At 41.1% G+C, this 24,538-nt stretch overlaps 1 protein-coding gene across 4 annotated transcripts in view; it reads left to right on the top strand.

Moving 5' to 3' along the window:
* The window catches only part of TENM1 (teneurin transmembrane protein 1), a 1,699,828-nt gene that overhangs the window by 1,212,968 nt on the left and 462,322 nt on the right, over window positions 1-24,538 (top strand). The window lies entirely within an intron of this gene.

Genomic DNA, 24,538 nt, shown 5'->3' on the forward strand with positions numbered 1-24,538 from the left:
GAGCGAGAGAGAGAGAGAATGGCATATCAAATTCAGGAATTGATTTTCCTGGACATTCTACATGACTGGGATTGGGATAAGCCCCAAAAGCAGATGGGCTTCCGAATAATGTCTTATCTTGACTGAAAGAGTCTAAAACCTGTTCAGGAAAATTTAAAACTTCCATTTTAATCCCTCTCTTTAACTGTTATGGTGAAAATTATTTTAAATATTTTTATCATAAGTAATGAGCTGGTTCTTTGGCTTTAGGTCATAGTAAAAGCTAAAGCATATGTCAACTTTCATAAAACCATTTCTTCTTAATAGCCAAAACAAAATACAGGACTATGTAGCACTTTAAAGACTAACAAGATGGTTTATTAGATGATGAGCTTTCGTGGGCCAGACCCACTTCCTCAGATCAAATAGTGGAAGAAAATAGTCACAACCATATATACCAAAGGATACAATTAAAAAAATGAACACATATGAAAAGGACAAATCACATTTCAGAACAGAAGGGAGATGCGGGGAGGGGGGAAAGGAAGGTAAATGCCTGTGAGTTAATGATATTAGAGGTGGGGAAGGGTAGATGTCTGTGAGTTAATGGTATTAGAGGCACTATTCTTAATAGCCAGGTGGCTTGAAGTAGCTGTGGTTTAACAGGAATTTGTCTCTTTCTAATTAAAAAAATCCTGTTTATTATCCATATTTCCTTTGAAAGCTTTTTAAGTGCGTTCAGTGTTATGACTTATAAGTTACCTTTATATGTAAATATTTTAATGTTGTTAAGAAAACCCACCTGTTACTTCTCATGCTTAGTAGTCTTTCAAATGTTTTGGGTGTCTTCAGACATTCTACAAATTAACATATTCACCAGGGCATTATGATAAATATTTCAAGATATGTATAAAATCTCATTTTAGTTGGTTAATATACTATAGAATAGATACATTGTTTAAAAAGGATTCTGTGAAAAATAGTAAAAGCTTCAAAATTGTTAAATAACTTGACCATTTATCTGTATGAATGTAGCACTTGTTTATTTTTAGTATAACATAAGCTGCATATCTCTAGCAAGTATCAAGTCTTCAGTCTTTAAAATAGGGTAAGTTTCTTTCCCAAGAGAGAAATTTTAAACTATTTTATCAGCCCTGTCTCCATTGGCATTTACAGTCATTCTCTACCTCCACACTAATAATGCCTTCAGCATTAATTTAACAGGCAATGTGTTGTGTTGTGGAGTGGCAGCATTTCTGAAGGCATCCTTAAGGTACAATAATTTCTTTCTGAGACATAGGAGATATTAATCTCAGCCTTCTTTAATAAGAGCTGTCGAAAGACTTGCTATCACACCTTAACTCTCTGTATGCCTAGTAGGATTAAAATGAATATTTATAATCCATGTGATTTGGGATTCTGCCCAGATGACAGTACTATAAAATGTTTGCTTCATGAATTTATTTGTGGCTACTGTACTTATAAAATGAGCCATATCTAACTTAATGTTTAGTGTGCTGCCATTTTTGCTTTAGACTTTCGTAAATTTAAGTGATTACACTACTTGCTGTATTTTATTTTTTTAATTAAAACTTAATGCAGTTTTCTACCACTAAAAAGGCTGATGAAGTTCTATTTGTCATTTAGTATCCTGTGCACCAGCCTCCCATTTGTCCTTTCACAGGAGGCAACATAGAGTTTTTGAGATGTCAGTCAAATGTCTCCTTCCATTAAAACACACAATTATGTTCAACCTACTTTGGGAAATGTCTGTATCTGGATACTAAATGGCAATTTGAATACCACTCTTCTATAGAATATCTCTCTCTGTTCCTTTGATGACACTGTGTGATTAAAACAAGATGAAGAAGAATTATTTTGATTTTACTTACTATTTGACAGAAGTTGGAGGATCATTATCTTTTTAGGTAGATTTTTCTATCTGAGCAAAATAATGTGATTTTTAGAAGACCTTGATAGAGAGTGATTTTGTGAGGCTTTATATATCCTGTCACTGGGCAAAATGCTGCACTAAGTCACCAAAATGGGGTCTCCTGAGGCACTCTCCATTTTCATAAATGAACATAGTTTACAATATCCCTGCTTCTCTCCAAGTTGAGTAGAATTAATATTAGCTAAGCTTTTTCAACCACACAACTTCCCTGAGGACAAATGATTCACCAAGAAGACAGTGAATCCTACTATCAGTAAAAAGACAATCTTATTTTTGTATTGGGGCTAATATAAGCAAGACAATAAAAATAGTAAAGAAATGCGGCAAACAAAAGTCACATATATTTCACCTGCATCCTTCACTGAAGAAGGGGAGTTATCTGAATCAGAATTGCAATCATTCCACTGATGTACAGAGGCTAAAGGGAATGTATTTCCTTGGTATGCTTTGACGTGATGGCCAAAGGACATAAAATACCTGATATACAAACTAATACCCCCAAAGAAGAGGAGAGATATGTAAATATTTCTCTTTGATTTCAACAAATGAGCTCCATTTCATTTTCACAGAACAATGGGGGTTTCCAAATATTTTTCCATTAAGTCATTGGAAAGACCCAGTGGCATCAAAATGGGTAAATAGCTTATATAGTACAGGCAGTCCCCGGGTTACGTACAAGATAGGGACTGTAGGTTTGTTCTTAAGTTGAATTTGTATGTAAGTCGGAACTGGTACCTATTGTAGGGGAAACTCTAGCCAAACATTTCTCCAGAGCTCAGTTTTATTCTTCCACACCTCACTTCCCTCAGTCCTTTATTCTCAAGCTGAGGTGTCTGCTGAGAAAAGCCGCTCCGCGTCTCCCTGGTCTGCTGGGGGGGGGGGGGGGGGGGAGGCGCTAGCTTCACATCTCCCTGGTTTGTAAGTAGGGATCCGATGTAAGTCGGATCCATGTAACCCGGGGACTGCCTGTACAATAAAAAAGATGGGTTAATGGGATTATGCTGAAAAAGGATGTGGCCAAAGAATAAGGAAGGTAGCTAGTAACATTCCTCCTGAAAGAAAGTTTCTTCTATGGAGTTTCATAAGATGTGTAGGTAAGAAGGAACTTTGTGATATCTGATGTCAGAACCTGAGTGTCTGCCTTCCCATCTGAGCGCCCTAATAAACAGTCTATACAGCAGCGATGGGCAACCTAAGCTAGTGAGGGTGCTTCATGAGTGGTCCTCCTTCATCTCAGTGGACTTCAAGATTGTTGTAACCAACATGGTCTCTTGGGATAGGGTAGTTTTGCTAACTGTGCTTGCATACCTAGATTTACAGGGTGTGCTAACTGAACCATAGCTAGAGCCCTTAAATCCACAGATGGATTTGGTTTTGTATTTGTATTGTTTGTATGTGTAGAGGCTTGTAGGGGCAGTGTCTTGGGAGAGAAGCTGAGCCCTGATTAGGGGGCGGGGCTTCACTGATTAGGGGTCCTATAAAGGCAGCCTTCCAGTCAGGCAGCAGCACAGACAGCAGCAGCGGCACAGGAGCCAGCAAACAGAGCTGTAAATAGGGGAGTCTGAGTTGGAGTTTGTAAAAGTAGTTTGGATTGTGGGACTGGTTTAGGGTTTGTTTTTGCCGTAAGGGGGTGTTTTGGTTTATTTTTGTTTTTGTGTTTGCCAGACTAACAGGATTTAGGTGAGAAGGCTCATTAACATAGAGATAGCAGTGGCCATAACCCAAGCAGTGGAGGACACAATGAGACTGAGTGGATGTAGCAGCTGTGGTATGTATATGATTCTGGAGGCGGTGCCTGAAAGGAGTTTTGTCTGTATGAAATGCCACCTAATAGAACTGATGGAAGAAAAGATCCGAGGATTGGAGATGTGGGTGGGAACTCTGGTCGAGTTTGGAAGGCGGTTTGTGCAGATGATGGAGCCAGGGCATGAGGTGGCTGAAGGGGAAAGCTTAGACATGCAGACTGAAGCAGGATCAAAGACCTCTGAGGGTGGACTGCTGGGTAAAGAAAATGGACAGTGAAAGCATGTGACTATGAGAACTAGGCAGAGGAAAAGATGGGCCAGTGAAGGAGAAATAGAGCTCAAGTACAGGTATGCGGAGTTGGAGCATGGAGAAGGGATACAGCAGGGGGCCACTGAAGGTGGAAAGGCAAGGAAGAAAAGAAGACTGGCTAGTCCCATACATAAAGGAGAAGAGTCGATGGAGACAACAATAATGAGCACCAGGAGGATACAGGATGGGTTGAAGAAGATTACAAGGGAAGATAGGAATAGAAATGACTTGCAGCCAGAGGAAACAAGGGATAGACCAGAGAATCGCACTGTCACCAGGAAAAGGCAGGTCTATGTGATTGGGGACTCCTTATTGAGAAGAATAGACAGGCCTGTAACCAGAGCTGATCCAGAGAACAGAAGGGTGTGCTGTCTACCAGATGCTAAGATATGGGATGTGGAACTAAGGTTGAAGAGGATCCTAAAGGGAACGGGAAAGAATCCATTGAGCATCCTTCATGTAGGAACAAATGATATGGCTAGATTCTCACTGGAGCGAATTAAGGGAGACTATGCCAGGTTGGGGAGGAATTTGAGGCTCAGGTGATTTTCAGTGGGATTTTGCCTGTTCTTAGAGAAGGGCAACAAAGGTGTGATAGGATTATGATGCTCAATAGGTGGCTCAGGCAGTGGTGCTATAAGGAGGGCTTTGGGACGTATGGCCACTGGGAGGCATTCACGGACAGAGGACTGTTCTCTTGGGATGGACTTCACGTAAGTAGGGAAGGAAACACACTTCTAGGATGGAGGCTGGCACAACTGATTAAGAGAGCTTTAAACTAGGAATTTGGGGGAGATGGTTGGGAGATGTCCAGGTAATCTCTACGCCGGATTTTAGCATTGAGAGGGAGGAAAACGAAGTAAGAAAGGATATAGCTGGGGGTAGGAGAATGTACATAAGGAGGAAGGGCAGAGTGGATACTAGTCTAATAGATCATATTGGAGGCACAATGTCCATGCCAAATGGGGTAAAGAATGTGAGTGAGGTGAAACAGCAAAAATTAAGATGTTTGTACACCAATGCGAGGAGCCTAGGTAACAAAATGGAGGAACTAGAGCTACTGGTCCAGGAAGTGAAACCAGATATTATAGGAATAACAGAAACATGGTGGAATACTAGGCATGACTGGAGTACAGGTATTGAAGGGTATGTGCTGTTTAGGAAAGACAGACGTAAAGGTGATAGAGTAGCATTGTATATCAATGATGAGGTAGATTGCAAAGAATTAAAAAGTGAAGCAATGGGGAAGACAGAGTCTGTCTGGGCAAAAATCACATTGGGGAAGAAAACTATTAGATCCTCCACTGGGATAGTGCTTGGGGTGTGCTATAGACCACCAGGATCTAATCTGGATATTGATAGAGACCTCTTTAATGTTTTTAAAGAAGTAAATACTAATGGAAACAGTGTAATCACTTCAACTTTCCAGATATAGACTGGAGAACAAATACTGGTAATAATAATAGGGCTCAGATTTTCCTAGATGTGATAGCTGATGAATTCCTTCATCAAGTAGTTGTTGAACCAACAAGGGGGAAGCCATTTTAGATTTAGTTTTGGTGAGTAGCAAGGACCTCATAGATGAAATGGTTGTAGGGGAGAACCATGGCTCGAGCGATCATGAGATAATTCAGTTCAAACTAAATGGAAGGATAAACAAAAATAAATCTGAGACTAGGGGGTTTTAATTTCAAAAGGGCTAATTTTAATAAATTAAGGAAATTAGTTAGGGAAGTGGATTGGACTAAAGAATTTATGGATCTAAAAGTGGAGGAGGCCTGGGATTATTTTAAGTTAAAGTTGCAGAAGCTATCAGAAGCCTGTATCCCAAGAAAGAGGAAAAAATGTATAGGTAGGTGTTTTAGACCAAGTTGGATGAGCAAGCATCTCAGGGAGGTGATTAAGAAAAAGCAGAAAGCATATAAGGAGTGGAAGATGGGAGGGATCAGCAAAGAAAGCTACCTTATTGAGGTTCGAGCATGTAGGGACAAAGTGAGAAAGGCCAAAATCATGTTGAGCTAGACCTTGCAAAGGGAATTAAAACCAATAGTAAAAGGTTTTATAGCCATATAAATAGGAAGAAGACAAAAAATGAAGAAGTGGGCCGCTAAAGCTGAGGATGGAGTGGAGGTTAAGGATAATCTAGGCATGGCCCAATATCTAAACAAATACCTTGCTTCGGTATTTAATGAGGCTAATGACGAGCTTAGGGATAATGGCAACATAACAAATGGGAATAAGGATATGGAGGTAGATATTACCAAATCCGAGGTAGAAGCCAAACTCGAACATCTTAATGGGAGTAAATCAGGGGGCCCAGATAATCTTCATCCAACAATAGTAAAGGCACATGAAATTGCAAGTCTATTAGCAAAAATTTTTAATGAATCTCTAAACTCCGGGATTGTACCATTTGACTGGAAAATTGCTAATATAGTTTCTATTTTTAAGAAAGGGAAAAAAGTGACCCGGGTAACTACAGGCCTGTTAGTTTGACATCTGTAGTATGCAAGGTCTTGGAAAATTTTTTGAAGGAGAAAGTAGTTAGGGACTTTGAGGTTAATGGCAATTGGGACAAATTACAACATGGTTTTACAAAAGGTAGATCGTGCCAAACCAACCTGATCTCCTTCTTTGAAAAAGTAACCAATTTTTTTAGATAATGGAAATGCAATGGATCTAATCTACCTTGATTTCAGTAAGGCATGTGATACAGTACCACATGGGGAATTATTGGTTAAATTGGAAAAGATGGGGATCAATATGAAAATTGAGAGGTGGATAAGGAACTGGTTAAAGGGGAGACTACAGCGAGTCATACTGAAAGGTGAACTGCCAGGCTGGAGAGAGGTTACTAGAGGAGTTCCTTAGGGATCAGTTCTGGTAGCGTGTTTGGGGGCCAATTTTATTTAATCTTTTTATTACTGACCTCGGCACTAAAAGTGGCAGTGTGCTAATAAAGTTTGCGGATTACACAAAGTTGGGAGGTATTGCCAATTCAGAAAAAGATTGGGAAATCATACAGGAAGATCTGGATGATCTTGTAAATTGGAGTAATAGTAATAGGATGAAATTTAATAGTGAGAAGTGTAAGGTTATGCATTTAGGTTATGCATCAGTTGGAAGTAACGGAAGAGGAGAAGGACCTTGGAGTCCTGGTTGATCACAGGATGACTATGAGCTGCCATTGTGACATGGCCGTGAAAAAAGCTAATATGGTCTTGGGATGCATTAGGCTAGGTATTTCCAGTAGAGATAAGGAGGTGTTAGTGCCGTTATACAAGGCATTGGTGAGACCTCATTTGAAATACTGTGTGCAGTTCTGGTCTCCCATGTTTACGAAGGATGAATTCAAACTGGAACAGGTACAAAGAAGAGCCACTAGGATGATCCAAGGAATGGAAAACCTGTCTTATGAAAGGAGACTCAAGGAACTTGGCTTGTTTATCTTAAGCAAAAGAAGGCTGAGGGGAGATATGACTGCTTGCTCTAAATATATTAGAGGGATAAATGCCAGGGAGGGAGAGGAATTATTTAAGCTCAATACCAATGTGGACACAAGAACAAATGGATATAAGCTGGCTATTAGGAAGTTTAGACTCAAAATTAGGCGAAGGTTTCTAACCATCAGAGGAGTGAAGTTCTGGAACAGCCTTCCAAGGGAAGTAGTGGTGGCAAAAGTCCTGTCTGGCTTCAAGATAAAGCTAGATGGGTTTATGAAGGGGATGGTTTGATGAGGTAACATGATCTTGGCAATTAATTGACCTTTCACTATCCGTGGTAAATAGGCCAATGATGGGAAGATAAGAGTTGCTATAGAGAACTTTTTTCTGGGTGTCTAGCTCGTGAGTCTTGCCCACATGCTCAGGGTTCAGCTGATCGCCATATTTGGGGTCGGGAAGGAATTTTCCTCTAGGGTAGATTGGCAGAGGCCCTGGAGGTTTTTCACCTTCCTCTATAGCATGGGGCACGGGTCACTAGCGGGAGGATTCTTTGCATCTTGGGGTCTTTGAACCATCGTTTCAAGGACTTCAATATCTACGATATAGGTGAGAGGATTATTCTAGCAGTGGGTTGGTGGGTGAGATTCTGTGGCCTGCATTGTGCAGGGGGTCACATTAGATGATCAAAATGGTCCCTTCTGACCTTAAAGTCTATGAGTCTAGATGGATTGTTTTTGCAGATGTGGGTGTGGGTGCAGGTGCAAATACAAATTTTGTATCCATGAAGGGCTCTAACCATATTTGTGCTTTGATAGGACGCAGAGGAAGTGCACAGTTCTCACAGTCAATGTTATGCGTGATCAGCATGGACCTCACTTCATGTGCCTTTGCTTTAAATGCATGTGACTTCAGTAATACCAGCAGGAAAAATACTATATGGATGGAAATGAGTGGAATCTGGCAACCTGTACATGGGCAAGAGAAACAAAATGTCTTGCAGGCCGCACATAGAAAATCCTGATGGGCTGCAGGTTGCCCACCACTGTGATACAGACATTTTTGCTTCATAGTCTAATGAATACTTAATTATTTATACAAAGTTCAACAGCTTCATCAGGAGCATTTGAAAGCCACCACCCCCAGAATACCTATAGTCCAATAGTTGGGGAAATCACTTGGAGGGTGTGAGAACTATGGTATAAACTTCTGCTCCACATCAGACAGACTGGTATTATGAACCCAGATCTCCCACATCTCACATCCTGGGAGTACTACTAGCTCTTGTGGTGACCACCACTTGTTCCTTCTGCTCCTCCATTTTGTGAATGGCACCTAAGTCGTTTTGTGAATCCAGCTCCTCATTTTAAATTTTCTCTGCATTTAAAAAAAAGTTAGGCACTTAAAACTAAGGTAAAATATTTAATTTCAGATTAAACACATTTTTTTGTCACTGAAAATTCTGAAAAATGCCATTTTGGTGTTCCAAAATGCACAGATCTCCTAGTGAGTTAAAATAATTGATTTTAAAAGGGTGCAGGTCGCCAGAGTCAAAGAAAATGTATGGAAAATAATTATTTTGAAAGAAATGGTTACTAGCAAATACAGGCCAATGTAGAGACTGTAAGAGATGCGAACACTCAAAAGAAATGGCCAGCAACATTAATATTCAATAATAATAATAATATTCAAATTTCCAATTACTGAGAATTTGAGTAGTCATCAAAATACACAAATAGTGATTTCTAATTTCCATGGGATTATCTATATAGGTAAATTCACAGGTATAACCATGTAGTTATGCTCCTATAACTCCCCATGTTGGACATTGCTGTTATGGAATAAGCATGTCTATATGGAAAGTTGTGCTCATGGAAATATAATAGTATAATTATTCTAATATAATTAAGTGGTAAATTTCCCCAAGTAGACAAATCTTAGGCTATGTCTAGACTGCAGGCTTCTTTCGAAAGAGCCTCTTTCGAAAGATCGCGTCTAGACTGCAGGCGGATCTTTCGAAAGAGAAATCCGCTTTTTCGAAAGAGAGCACCCAGCGAGTCTGGATGCTCTCTTTCGAAGACGGCCTCTTTACATTGAAGAACGCCTTCTTTCGAAAGAGGAACTTTCGAAAGAAGGCGTTCTTCCTCGTAAATTGAGGTTTACCGCCATCGAAAGAAAAGCCGCGTTCTTTTGAAATAATTTCGAAAGAACGCGGCTTGAGTCTGGACGCAGGGGAAGTTTTTTCGGGAAAAGGCTACTTTTCCCGAAAAAACCCCTGAGTCTGGACACAGCCTTAGTGAGGAGGCTAAAGAACAGTTATGCCACTAAGATCACCCATAGCTTTTACCTTTTTTTTCTTTGTAGTGCCAAAGAAAATGTGTTGCATATGATGTTAGACTTAGGAAACTGAATGAACATAGCAAAGGGTGAAATTCTGAATGGCAACACTCTCTTAAATTCATCTGTGATAGAAAACCTTTTATGGATATTTCTGATAGAAATGAATAGGTGTAAATACTGTACTTTTATATTTTAGTCACAGACAGCTCCAGCAATTTACCTATAACTGAGGAATATCTAGTAAACATTCTTTACATTGGAATCTCCACTGCAGTGAGAATAAAGATTCCACTGTTGAGATCTCTAAGGATTCTGCTTCTGAGATCTACCTTTTTGTAAGTGACATAGTGATAGAAGCCAGTTCTAGGACTGACATCAAGACCTAATTTCAGCCTTGCAAGATCACAGTTCAATTTTCAACAGAAAGAACATCAATCTTAGGGTGTGTCTAGACTACCGACTTTTGTCGACAAAACTATACCAGCGTCTACACTACCGCTGAGTTCTGTCGACATAACGTCGACAGAACTCAGCAGTTTTGTTGACGCTGGTATACCTCATTTTACGAGGCATAACGTCTTTGTCGACAGAGTTCTGTCGACAAAAAGGGTAGTCTGGACGCAGGGGTTCCTTTTGTCGACAGAAGGAGACCTCCAGGGAAGCCCCCTGCTGGAGAGTCCTTCTTTAGGAAAAACCTCTTCTTGGTCCTGTCTGTAGCCATGTTTTAAAGGTACAGACATCCGTGGCAGGCATTGTGGCAGGAAGCTGGCCACAGAGAGATTCTGTCAGCCCAGATCTCTCCCAGCGTAACCTGCACGTGGCCATGTGTGCAGCTCCAGCGCCACGAGGCCCCCAAGGACCTTCGAGGGAGCCATCTCGGGTGCCCTCTGCTGAAAAAAAGAGAGCCCCTGCGTGGTCAGGGACAGAGGTTCTGACATTGTTAGAACTGTGGGGGGAGGAGGAAGCAGTTCAGGCCCTGCACACCCGGCGCAGGAATGCACGTATCTATGGCCGCATGGCTCAGGGGCTGGCCGATAAAGGGCACCATCCCAGGACACTCCAGCAAGTCCGGGCAAAAGTCAAAGAACTGCGCCAGGGGTACATGAAGGCCCGAGAGCAGAGCTCGGCTTCCGGTGCAGCCCCAGTGCACTGCACCTACTACCAAGAACTGGACCGCATCCTGGGAGGCCAGGAACCAATGACTGCATCAGTGCTTGTGCAGACAGGCTTGCACACACCAGTGCAGCATAGCCAGGAGGAGGTCCCCATGGAAGATGTTGAGGAGGAGGAGGAGGAGGAGGAGGCACAGGAGCAGATGGAGGACACTCTGACCCTGAGTCTGCAGCCTGTCCCAGATTCAGAGGAAGCCTTGCAGGCACCGTCCGACGCTGAAGAAGGAACATCAGGTGAGTGCAGACACAGAACAGGGGAGGTGGGAGCAGAGAGGATGCAGAGCAGTGTTCACATCTTGGTCCTCCCTCCTGGACAGCTTGCATCTCTCTGTGCATGTACAAGCAGGCGGGCAGGTGGTGGGTATGTGGGTGGGGGGCATGGGAGACCGAAGGTGCAGCAGGCCTCTGTCCTACTGTGCCTGCACACTGATCTGGCCTGGACAGTCACAGTGGAGGGCGGGAGGATCTAGGGGTGGAGGTGGACATTGTCCTAGCCACAACGGGTCCCCTGTGCAGCCGAGGCGGCTGGCAAGGCCAGACGTGGCCTACCAGTAACAACATTCCCATCCCTTGTTGTATGGACTTGTGTGTGAATTGCTAACACTGATCGGTTCTCCCTCTTCTTCTCCACAGCCGGACCTGCTGCTGCTGTCCACCGCTCAACCCCTGTGCCACCACCCACCCGGTCCCACAGCACCCGCAGGCATTGGAGGACCTACAATGACCTCCTAAAGCGTCATGTGGAGGCCACGGAGAAAATGGAAAGGACCATGGCCAACATGCACGAGACCATGGCAGAAAGAGCGAAGGAGGAGGCTCGGTGGCATACTTGCCTGCTGCAGGACTTCCTCCCAGAGTGGAGGAGTATGTGTGCCACCGTCCGGGAGTCCCTGGCTGTGCCAGGTCCTCTCCCCCTGGGGACTCCTCCTGCCCATCCAGCTCCAGCCTCCTCTGACCCCCTGTCCTCCCCCCCAGCCCCCTCTGACCCGCCTTCTTCTCCCTCCGCCCCTGCCACCCCTTCCTCTCCCTCAGCCCCTGCCACCCCTCCAGCCCTGCCCCTCCCCCCCACTGCTACGGAAGAGTCATTATCAGCCCACACTCGAGCCCGAGGATGGCTGGGTCCACGGACCAGGGGTGGCAAAGCCTTGCGGCCCAGGCGAGGCCGCCATTACCCTTAAGGTGTCTGCCCTCTCTCCCTCCCTCCCTCACTCCATGTTGGAAATCCATCCTCCCCCTCTCCCTCCCTCCCTCCAGGTTGAAATCCCCCCTACTACCTCAGTTATAAACACATGTTATTAGTTAAAAAAAAGAAGTTTATTTTTCACTGTTGTTGAACAATTCTATTTTGTATTACAGATCTAATTTCTTACGTTACTCCTTTATAAACATATTTTTGAAGTTTAACATGGTGTGTTCGCCTTAACTTTTCAGAGGCTGATGCAGGGATGGATTGTGGGAGGGAAGGTTTTGTGATGGGGGGGGAAGGCCCACAGACCCCATTGGGGATACCTTGGGGAGTCATAGGGCTCCAGCTGAGAAGTGCTCACGCAGAGCCTCCCGGATGCGAACCCCCGCCTGATGGGCTTGGCGAACGGCAGCTGTCCGAGGCTGCGCAAACTGCCTGCCGTCCACTTCAGCCATTGGCCCCCAACCTGGGAGGAAGGCCTCCCCTTTGCTCTCCACCAGGTTGTGGAGGATGCAACATGCTGCCACCACCTCTGGGATATTGTGTTCCCCCATGTCAAGACGAGTTAGCAGACACCTAAACCTTCCCTTCAACCGGCCAAATGCGCATTCTACCTGTAAACGGGCGCGTGTCAGGTGCGCATTAAACACTTCCTTGCTCGGGGTCAGATGCCCTGTGTATGGCTTCATAAGCCAGGGCATGAGGGGGTACGCCGCATCGGCCACAATACAGACCGGCATCTCTATGTCCCCAATAGCAGAGGTTCGCTGGGGGAAGAAGGTTCCTGTCTGCAGCCTTTCGTACAGGTGTGAATTGTGGAAGATCCGAGCATCATGTGCCCGGCCCAACCACCCCACACACAGGTCCGTAAATAGTCCACGGTGGTCAACCAGGGCCTGCAGCACAATGGAAAAGTACCCTTTCCTGTTGTTAAACCGGGAGGCTCGATGGGGTGGTGCACGGATGGGAATGTGTGTTCCATCGAGCGCTCCTCCGCAGTTTGGGAATCCTAGCCCTGCAAAACCAGCCATGATTGTGTCTAGGTCTCCGAGGTGGACAATCCGATTCAGCAGCTCTGAGTTGATGGCCCTCACCACCTGCAAAAATAGACACATACAAACACACACAGATTATGAAGTAAGAGGGGTTGCCTAAGTCCTTTGGCGACCCCCCACCCCAGTGATTGCTCCTAGTAGTATGATGGTGGAAGACACAGGAGCCCTCCACCACATCCCCTCCATTGCCCCCCACCCACCCTTTTTTGGTTACAGTCCCCTTACGGACTGCCCTCCCCCCATCCCCAAGGGACTTACCTCCATCAACACAGCACCAACAGTTGATCTCCCCACACCAAACTGGTGTCCCACTGACCGGTAGCTATCAGGAGTGGCCAGCTTCCAGAGGGCAATAGCTACCCTCTTCTCCAGCGGGTTGGCAGGGCGCAGGTGGGTGTCCTCTCGTTGCAGCGTGGGGGCAAGCCAGTTGCAAAGCTCCAGGAAGGTGGACTTCCGCATCCTAAAGTTTTGGAGCCAAACCTGATCATCCCACTGCTCCATTACGAGCTGGTCCCACCAGTCCGTACTTGTTTCCCTCCTCCAACATCGCCTGTCCGGGAAAAAGTTCGGAGGCAGGAACAGTGCTGCTGCATCCTGAAGGAGCAGCTCCAGTCTGGGCTCAGGTTCCGGACCAGGCATTAACAGCATGATAATCTCATGCAGTTGCAGCAGCATTTGAAGCACCGTGGAGTGGGGCCAGCGCCTGGCCAGGGGAAGCTCTCGCTCCATGGTATACGAAGGTTAGGAAAAACCTTCCAAAAAAAAACCCCACACTGCTGTGCTGTGCCAGGAAGCAGGGCACTCCACACAGGCACTGCAGAACCTTTGCTATCCCTCTAGGCAGCTGCAGCAGCAGAGCAATTGCTAGTCGGGTGGGTGGCCCTTTTAGCATGCGTCTCTGCAAAGTGCAGGCAGCAGCACCAGGAAGTACATGCTGCCCCTGTGACCTGGCAAAGCAGTTCCAGGTACTTTCTTCTGTCGACAGAGCGTCCTGCAGTCTGGACGCTCTCTGTCGACAAAGCAAAAAGTTTTGTCTATACTTTTGTCTATTGCTTCCGTAGTCTGGACGCGCTTTGTTGACAGAAGTTTTGTCGACAGTATCTGTCGACAAAACTTCTGTCGACAAAACGCGGTAGTCTAGACGTACCCTTACACTACATCAACTACTGCCATTACTGGGAGATGTAGTATATGGTATGAGTCCATTGGGAGGGTCTTTGTCAGAATAATGGCACTTAAATATTCAGAATACTTTTGACAGACATCAAAACAAGAAGAAAGGGACAGTAAGATCACTTCTCAAGCATGATGGTGTCATACACAGCATGAATGTTTCTTCAAGAGAAGGTACTGCTGATGTTCCTCTTATCTATCACAGATGTGGTCAAGCAATCCCTTGAGTATAAACTAACACTCTTGTTTTCCAGCAGGTAGTACTTAAAATGCCTGAAAAGTTTTTCAAGTTTTGTGTTAGGTGGTGGCAAAACTTCATAATAACTGATAAATTATCTTTCTTGGTAATAGGGCCAATGTCAGGAGAATTTGAAAGTGTTCTGCTCATAGCTGCTGTTCAAGAGGAGATGAAAAGTCCGTTTTCCTTGAGCAAAATGGTGGCTTCTTAGGAAGAAAAGCCTTGCATATCAGTGCTGCACCTTGTCTGAGCATTCACAGAATTTCTAGAGACTGAAATAGACTCTATGGACATGATACATTCTTGATGTTAACTCTCACTTTCAGTGAACATACACCAGGGAATGAGTGCATTCCTCAGTTATCCTCAGCAGTATTATTGCTTTATTTTATTTGTATTACAATGGAGCATAGAAGCCTCAGCATGCTGAGTATTGTGTGAAAATAAATTGAAATTATATCTATCCCCAAAGAATTTCCAGGCTAAATATAGACTAGATACAACTGAAAGAAAAGGGGGGATAAGAGGGGCAACTGTGATAGGAACGCAAGGTTCCATGTTCTAATAGCTAAGTGTATAATTTGGAGTCTTCTAATTTTTTAAGTGGATAAGAGAATCAGTAATAGGTCATCTGTTAAGCTGTTATTAAACATCTCTTGTGTAGTTTGTTTAAAGGAGCAGTAATAAAAATGTGACCCAGGAACTTCTTAGTGCCAACTAGCAAAGGTGCAGAGGACTTACAGAAATCTCCTAAGTTTGATAAGTATATTCTAGTTCACAAAAGAATGTCATGGATGTCTCAAATAAAAGCTGGTGTCATTTAGTCATCAGTATCCTTGCAATATGTATGTACAGCTAAGTTGTAAGAAGGGATGCATATATACCAGTAAAGGTAAAAAACAGGTTCATGGCTGACAATAAATGTTACTAGCGACCTGTTTAAGTGTAAATTAAGTATTGTACAGTTCACAGTGGGTCTTCAGTCATCAGTCTGAACTGAATATTAATCAAGGATTGTAAAAACTTGAATGGGAGAAAAGTAACAGGAAAAGGTAAATGGTGTAGGCAGAGGACCTTATCCTGAGGTATACATCAAGGCTGTGTCTAGACTGGCCAGTTTTTTTGGAAAATCAGCCGCTTTTCTGGAAAAACTTGCCAGCTGTCTACACTGGCCGCTTGAATTTCCGCAAAAGCACTGACTTCCTACTGTAAGAAATCAGTGCTTCTTGCGGAAATACTATGCTGCTTCTGTTCAGGCAAAAGTTTTGCGCAAAAGGGCCAGTGTAGACAGCTGAGATTTGTTTTCCGTGAAAATGACGATCGGGGCATTTTTGCGGAAAAGCGCGTCTAGATTGGCCATGGACGCTTTTCCGCAAAAAGTGCTTTTGCGGAAAAGTGTCCATGCCAATCCAGACGCTCTGTTCCGAAAATGCTTTTAACGGAAAACTTTTCCATTAACAGCATTTGCGGAAAATCATGCCAGTCTAGACATAGCCCAAAGGTTTGTGTAACTGTATTTGGAAGATGAAGAAGTAGGCTGTCATCTTCCACCCAGGAAGTAAATGGACAGCATATTTGCTTTATGAAAGAATGATCTCAGCCACCTTGATTGAAAACCGTTCAGAACTGTAGGTGAGAGATGCATTTATAGACAGGAGGAGAACATGTTGTTAAGCTTAGTCTCTAGAAAGCATGTGGTAATTTTTTTTATTACCATTTGTTCTTCTTCAAATGATTGTCCATATCAATTCCAAGTGAGTGCACACCACAGGCACAATTGTTGGAAGATTCCCCCCCAGCAGCACCCATTGGATTGGCTAGAGCCCCATGGAGTGGCACCTTTTATGTCAGTGTATATGCCAGACTACTACATCTTCTTACAGCCAGTGACAGTTCTTGGCATTTCTCTCTCTCTCTCTCTTGCCTTGGGCAAATTATTCCCTAGCATTCACTTTCTTTGTTTTGTAAATAATTTTATTTGCATATTCTATGACAAGATTCCATATTCCATGACAAGATTCAGTTATGACTTTCCTCCCAAAGATCGTTTCTTATTTTCATGAAAATCAGGACATCTTTCTGTCGGTGTTCTTCTGCATATTCCATTCCCTGTATGTTAGACGCGCACTAGCTTTTTACACTGAGCGTTCACAGCTCTTTGTTGCCATTGCTGAGAGTAAGAAAAGTGTTCCTGTTTCATCCCAAAGAATTTCCTCTTGAGTCACAGCCTGTACCAGGATGTGCTATGACCTGTCAAAGATACCGGCTCCATCGTTGACAGTACGCTCCACAAGAGTGCAAGCTTCTTATGCAGGGTTCCTGGCTCAAGTCACAATTCATGACATCTGCAGGGTAGTGACCTTTACCACCTTCACATTGCACTACATCATCACTGAGCAGGCCTGAGATAATGCTGCATTTGGTAGAGCAGTACTTCAGTCTACAACTTGGTAAAGTCCAACCATTCCTCCAGGGGAATGCTTAGGAGTCATCTACTTGAAATGGACATGAGCAAACACTCAAAGAAGAAAAAAAGTCATCTACTTTTCATTACTGTTCTTCGAAATATGTTGCTCATATCCATTCCAAGACCCATCCGCCTTCCCCTGTGTTGAAAGGCAAGAAGCAACTGAAGAGGCAGCAGGTGAGCAGGGACCTATATACACTGCCATAAAGGGGCCACTTCAGGAGGTTCCATAACTGACCCAATGGATACCACTCTGGGAAAAACTTTCTGATGACTGTATACATGGCACTCACATACCTACTTTTGGAATGGGTATGAGCAACACATCTCAATGTACAATCGTTACAACAGGTAAGTAATCTTTTTTTCCCCCCCAACGTTCTTATTCACTAGGACTTGAATCTCTCATAATGAATTTGTTCTTGTTTTCACTAAAAACATATTGGAGTGCTGTGATATTAAGCAAAGTGGTGATCCAGAGTTGAATTTTACAAGCTGGTATATACTGTTCCTGTGAGAACAGCAGGCCTGATAATTCTGTAGTGGATATAGGGTTAGACACACAATGACAGTAATACTCCAAAGACTTGAGTGTTGGTGTGTGCCTATCACTATTGTATCGAGAGAGCCAGACCTGTGGAGGTCTGGAAGATAGTGCTAATGCTTCCAGATGCTAAAGTTTTCAGGGAAGACAAGATTTCCTGATGCTAAGATCAGGTGGTGGTGAGGTGCCTCCCATCCTTGGGGAGGGTCACAAAGAATCATACCTAAAAGCACCCTTTGTAGCTGGGTTTCCATTTTGTGCTTCTGTTTGCAATGGTGTCAGTTCAGCAAAACGTTTAAGCACATATTTAAGTTCCATCAAAGTTAATTGGACATAAGCACATTCTTAAATTTAAGCAGATGCTTATGGATTTTGGTGAATAATTATGATTTGCTGAATCAAGACCTCTCCCCTCTTTCCTCCAACAAATACATGCACAGATGAAAATTTCCGACACACATTTTCAGCTAAATGGATTAACCACTGCATTTGTGCGAACATCACATGTTACAGTAAATAGAACTGGAAGTACTGTGTTCAGTACTCACTGTTGTCCTGGACATTCTGTATGAACTGATGCTTTGTAAATTATAAATTGTAAATTGTTGTGTGCTAACCTTATTATGCTGCAAAATGTAAAAGCCAATAAAATAATTTAAGAATTAATAACCTCTAAAATGGAACACACATATTCTTTTCAATTTTCCTTAACCTCTGAATTTTTAAATTTCCATTGTTACTAATTAGTATTTATTAAGTCCTCTTAAGCACATTGTTGGAAAAGAGACTGAACAATTGTGTATTACAGTTTGACGATGATACAATTTTCATTGCGGACAAAAAACAATTCATTTTTCTTGCCATCTACAGATTATTACCATGTTTGCTGCATCTGTCAGCCTGTGATTTCTTTTTATGTTAGCATGCCTTGCAGAAGCAAAATCTTGCTAGTGCTTAACAGTGATATTATCTGTTCCTCACACCTGCATATAAATAAGCATAAATATGGCTGTCTTTCTGTACAAATATGAGATCATCTCTATATAGAAGTTAACAACCATTGAATAAGGTTTCTATTTCATGTGTAAGTTGACATTTATTTAGACAGATAATTTGTTGTCTGTTACACCAGGAAGGTGTCCTTCAAATAATACATTCTGGATTGAGTGGAAGTTTTTCTGGTGGTCATATGAATTATGAAAATAGTGCATTAGTGTTAGTGACATAATATTAGAGACATAAAATAAAATCACTGTGAAATCTCTATAATATTCATAGTTCAAGTGTATTTAACGTTACAGAATGGTATTTTATATAATAGTATTTTTGAGACCAAGAAAAGATGCAGACAGAACCAGATTTTTTCCAAGGAGTTCCTAGAGTTGCATCCTTAATTCTGTAGCTCCATGACTTTGCACACTTGATTCAGTCCCCCATTAAACTAAACATAGAGGGTAGCTAAACATAATGTTCCCAAGCCTAGAACTTCTCAAATGCAAAATATTGGACCTAAACCTTGTACCTGAAAAAACATGGACACCAAAAAATGTAGTAAGAATTTTAGAGTCCAAATTGAGTTGCCCTTTGAAAACATTTTATCTCATAAATTATTTCCCTGTCTTTCTTAGAACTAAACTTTGTTTTATAAGGCAGAGCCACAATTAAGAAATAGTATGCTAGTTTAAATTCAACAATTCCAGAGGCAGTGAAGTGTGTAGGGAGGTGTGGACAATCTGAGATCTCATCCCAGTATGACCATTGTGGAGTTGCTTGTTTGAAACCATGCCTATGCAGAGAGATTCTCTCCTAGGCCATTCCACACTTCAGCAATGAAATCCAGACTCTCTTGTGCATTAGAGAGTTGAGACATATTTGGCTGCCCCCTGCCAACCATGTTTTAGAAGGAAAAGAGTTCTCTATACCCTCTTACTCAAGATTACCATGCAGCAAATAATTTAGCCCTTTGTGCATGTATTTAATCTTCCACAACTTTTCCTGATAAACTTGAGAAAAACGTGCTTCAGTATCAAAATGCAATTAATTATTTTTTAATACAAGAGGGGAAATAATACTCTTGAGGCACAAACTGCAAAATAGAAACATAGTGGGAAGATTTTGTGAATATTTCACAGAAAATGTCTACCAAATCCATTCTGAAACAGATTCCTTTTATCTTGTTAAATTTTTTTATTCCTGTTAACACCTAAGTGTTGAAATCTCATTGTGCTGGACTCTGTATCAGTGGAGTGAGAGAGTCTGTGCCCAAAGATTTTACCATACAAACAGAAAAGCTATTTAAAGGATAGCAGAGATAAAGTGTTATCCATGTTTCCCAAATGAGGACTGGGACAGCAAGGGAAATTGAGATAGAGTCAGGTTAAGTGACTTGCCCAAAATCACACATTAAGTCTATGATGCAGCTTAATGTTAAAATCAGATCTTTTGATTCAGAGTCTAGCAGCAGAGCAATGCAATTTGGTAAATATCAAATTCATAGTCAATTTATTTCAGTCTTAATTTAAAGCTTATGTTTTCATACAGTGTACCTTATTTGGGCTTTCAAATACAGTACTTGACTATTTTTGTAGTACTTCACTTGGATTTTCATTATCTAAAATTAAATGATCACTTTTCCAACTGTGAATCAAATTGTCCGAAATCCAATTATTTTTTTCTCCAGAAAAGCCATGGTCCCAATGACTATTCTGAAATAATTGTCCACAAACTGTATCACACTATTCAACCACATATATTAAAAATGCCTCATCTCACAAATTAGTTTGATCTTGAGTGGTAGAACCCCTTCCTGAGTCATGCTCAATAGCATCAAGTAATCAGCCATTAAATAAAAGCGTTAGGAAATGGTGGGATTTTATAGTTTGTGAGAAGCCTCCAGGTGAACTCAAAGGTATTGTTGACCAGGGATCAAATAGCTGACATATACCATGTCTTAATTCACAGCCACACTTGCCATCCACACTTGCTGGAATCATCCAATTCATTTTGTCTTTGCAGTTTTTGTTCTGTTGTGTTCTGTCTAGAACCACTGGATGTAGTGAATGATGTTTTAACTTCTATTAGGAAAAGTTAAATTATGCCTTGATTAATTTTAGATGAAGAGGAATGTTAAACATTGAAATTAATAGTATCCATCTTTCATCTTTCACAATGAAAAATATACATATATGTAATCCATCTCATTGGTTTAAAAAACTGAAATCCTCCATCAAATCCACATTATGTCCCTGAATGCTGCGTTTTATATTTGCATATCTTATATAGCTAAAAGATGTGTAAAAACTCATCTACTCATATAGATTCATTTTATCTATCATCTGTTCTCCCTAATGTGCCATTGGATAATCCACCTCAAGGCAGGAATAATTTACACTCAATAATAAGTTGTCAATTCAGTCTTTTCAACAGTATATGAAAATGCGTAGCTTTTGGTTGAAACATCAACATTACTTTAAATCTAACATTGACCTTTTTGTGGGGAGGAGGTTAATCAGACTTTTCTTCCTTGACAGAGTAAACTTGTGACTTCTTTTCAGCTTCCTTCAGGAACATGATTTAAAAAAATGGAGACATATAAGGTGGATGACTTAATATCTTTGATTGGACCAACTTCTGTTGGTAAGAACTCTGTATGCCTTGAAAGCTTGTCTCTTTCACCAACAGAAGTTGGTCCAATAAAAGATATTACCTTACCCACCTTGTGTCTCTAATATCTTGGGATCAACACAGCTAGAACCATTCTGCACTGAAAAATGGAAACATTTCTCTTTGGTGTAAAGCACATGTACAATACTGTATCTTCCATCTATTTCCTTATATCAGGCCTTATGCAGTGTTTGCCCCTTAGGCATCATATTGCCAATCTTTTGTGGGACAAATATTCCTATTGCCTTGTCCAGAATATTACACATTTATACCAGTGTCTTGACTCTGTCTCAGCTAAAATCTTCATCCATTACTTTATTTCTTTTACTTGGATTATTAGAAGTCCTAGTATTCCAGATTTCAATTTGTACAGAGTCGAAATAACTTTTTCCTAGACAAGGAAATGCAAACATATCACATCATCTTTGAAGAACTGTTGATTCACCATTTGTTTCAGGATTCAATTAAAAATGCCGTCTTTGTTTGTAAAATTCCCCATGGATGATCTCATTGATTTTGTTTCCCCTTCTTATTACTTATGTTTTACAAGCCGGATATTCTTACCACCTCGCTCTCTTATGTGCTGTTCCTATGAACTTGAGCAGCCTTTCTATATCTATTAATTCAATCTATTACGTGTTTCCAAATCTCATCTGTAAACATGCCTTCTTTTCTGCATGGTATATCTTTCATTCTCTCACTGTTACCTACATTATTATTATTTCTCTAATTCTATTATCTGATATCCTGGATCTCTAACACTCTTCTCTCTCAACAAAGTAGTAGTCTATTCTAAAAGTCCAAAACCTCCATATCTGCTTGGAAAGTGGGACAGTATTGCTTATTTGTATTATTGTCGCATATAACAATGCTGTAAAATATTCCCATAAGGAATATATTAGTAATCGTTGTGCTTATTATATATGAACCAATGTTTATATTAAGATACTTCTAGCGATCTGTACCAAAGTCATAGCTTTTTGTCCTGGTATCATCATCTTATAGCATTTAATTTTTAAGGGTGTTTTTTCTTTTTAAATGTCACGTACAGTATTTCATTTCAGACTGAAAGTATTCTTCCTTTTTGATTACAACAAACCTGATGCACAAATTGCTCTTTTTCAAGAGAGAATGAGCTGACTATATAATAAGAAAAGGAAAAATACAACAGGGCTATTGAACTGCATTTTTTAAAATAATGAAAGCCTTTGGTCAGTTGTCATGAGATACCAGCAACATTTGACAGAACTTTGACTCACCATCCAGGAGAATTATGTGTGTTAATATACCCTCTCACCTGCCAGGGAGAGCAAAATAGAGAAGCAGCAGGCTATCTAATGAATTTGTTATATAAATATGTGCAAACAATAATTATTGATTATTGTGTTTGCATCATATAATTGCATTTACATTTTAATTCTATTTAATTTTATCAAACAATAGCAGTGATCAAAATAGTACAACAAGGTTGCAATACTCTCCCTTGTCTATGTTAGTACTGTTCACCTACAAAGTGTTATGTTCAGCCACAAGAATATTTTGTATGCACATACTTGTCCAATATAAGTTCTGTATCTATGGGTTTAGTAAAATTGAATTATGTGTTTTTATAATTTCATGTGTAATATCAATGTTTATTTTCAAGATTTTTTAATTTTTTATTTAAATTTCCATATCTGTGCAAATTATGGGTTTAATAGCTCTCTCCCCCATTTACTTTTTCACTGTTCTGGGAGATTGGGGGGGAGGGCAGACTATAGGGAGAGTCAGAGAATAATTATTTAATGTCAGGAGATGCTGAGACTGAGAAAAGTTAATGGTATCTAACTGTGGAGTAACAAACTTTCAGCATCATACATTATATAAATATTCTTAAACAAGATTTTAATAAGTTCCTAAGTAGTATTTTTTCTTATGTTGTGTAACTATGAATTTCAGTGATCACTGAGAATATTTTTTCATCAGTTTGTATGTGTAAGGAGGAATAGGCATGTACTTATACAAATGTAATTCTTCCAACCTACATATAGGAATTTAACATTATGGATAATAAACTGGATGAGCTACTGTGATAATCTCAGGATTTGGTGTTAATTTTAGTAATCAGTAAGGGCATTTTCCTCTGAAATAAATGAACCTTGATGGTGGCCAGACTAGCATCTATCCAAAGTTCCTTGAGAACGGGAACATGTGCAATATAACAAATGAAACAAATACTGATCTGAAGTACACATCAATCAGTGTGCACATACTCATAGTTTCCATGGTAGACTACATTTCCCATAAACCGCAGAGTTATGTTGACAAATTTCATATAAAATGTGCATTAAATATGCATGTCTGTTGCAGTTTTTAAAAGGTTCCATCCCTTTGCTGTACTTCCTTTTTCTAGTCCTTAGAAAACTCTTCAGACTAAATATTTCACAGCTAAATGTAAATGAGTAGTTGTGTGGGCTTTCTGTTCTAGGAATTTAACTTTAAATTATATACGGTTTCTATTTTTTATATAAGGCTAGGAATTATCTGTGCCATTCAGAGCTTACAAATGTATTTAAAAAACAAACCAAACAAAAAATCCTTCTATGACAGCACATAGATTGGTTCTTTTCTGACCTTTCTTTCTCAGTGGGAAGAAAAACATTAAGTCACTCATGCAAAGGTCATTCATGGTAGCTGTATGGTTTTATGAGACTTTATCATTTCACTGACAAGGGCAACTTGATATTGATCAGCTAGATATCTCCTTTAGCCAGAAGAAAGCCAGTTTCTTTAAGAAACCTGTGTAGACACCCTTAGACTATTGTTTTAACACAATCTACCCCCCCCCCCACACACACACTGCAAGATACAGACTACCAGTGGTGGGTTTTAGATTCAAATGATCTTAACACATCAGCATTGAATGGACTTGACTAAATCTCTTGGGGTATGTCTACTCCGCAGCGTTATTTTGGAATAACTGACGTTATTTTGAAATAACATTGTGTGCATCTACATAGAAAGCTGTTATTTCCAAATAATTTAGAGATGGAGGACTTCTTACTCCGACTCCTGTAATCCTCATTTCATGAGGAGTAAGGGAAGATGAAGAAGAGTGTCCTTCCTTTGACTTCCTGCTGTGTAGACAGCTCCAAAAGCCAAATTAAACTATTTCAGCTTCAGCTACGCAGTTGTCATTGCTGATGTTAAGTATCTTAATTCACCTTTTGCCCTGCAGTGTAGATGTGCCTTTACACCATTAGAGATTGAAGAATTGTTTGGTTGGTTTTTAT

The sequence above is a fragment of the Pelodiscus sinensis genome, chromosome 13 (genome assembly GCF_049634645.1).
Source record: "Pelodiscus sinensis isolate JC-2024 chromosome 13, ASM4963464v1, whole genome shotgun sequence".
NCBI lineage: Eukaryota > Metazoa > Chordata > Testudines > Trionychidae > Pelodiscus > Pelodiscus sinensis.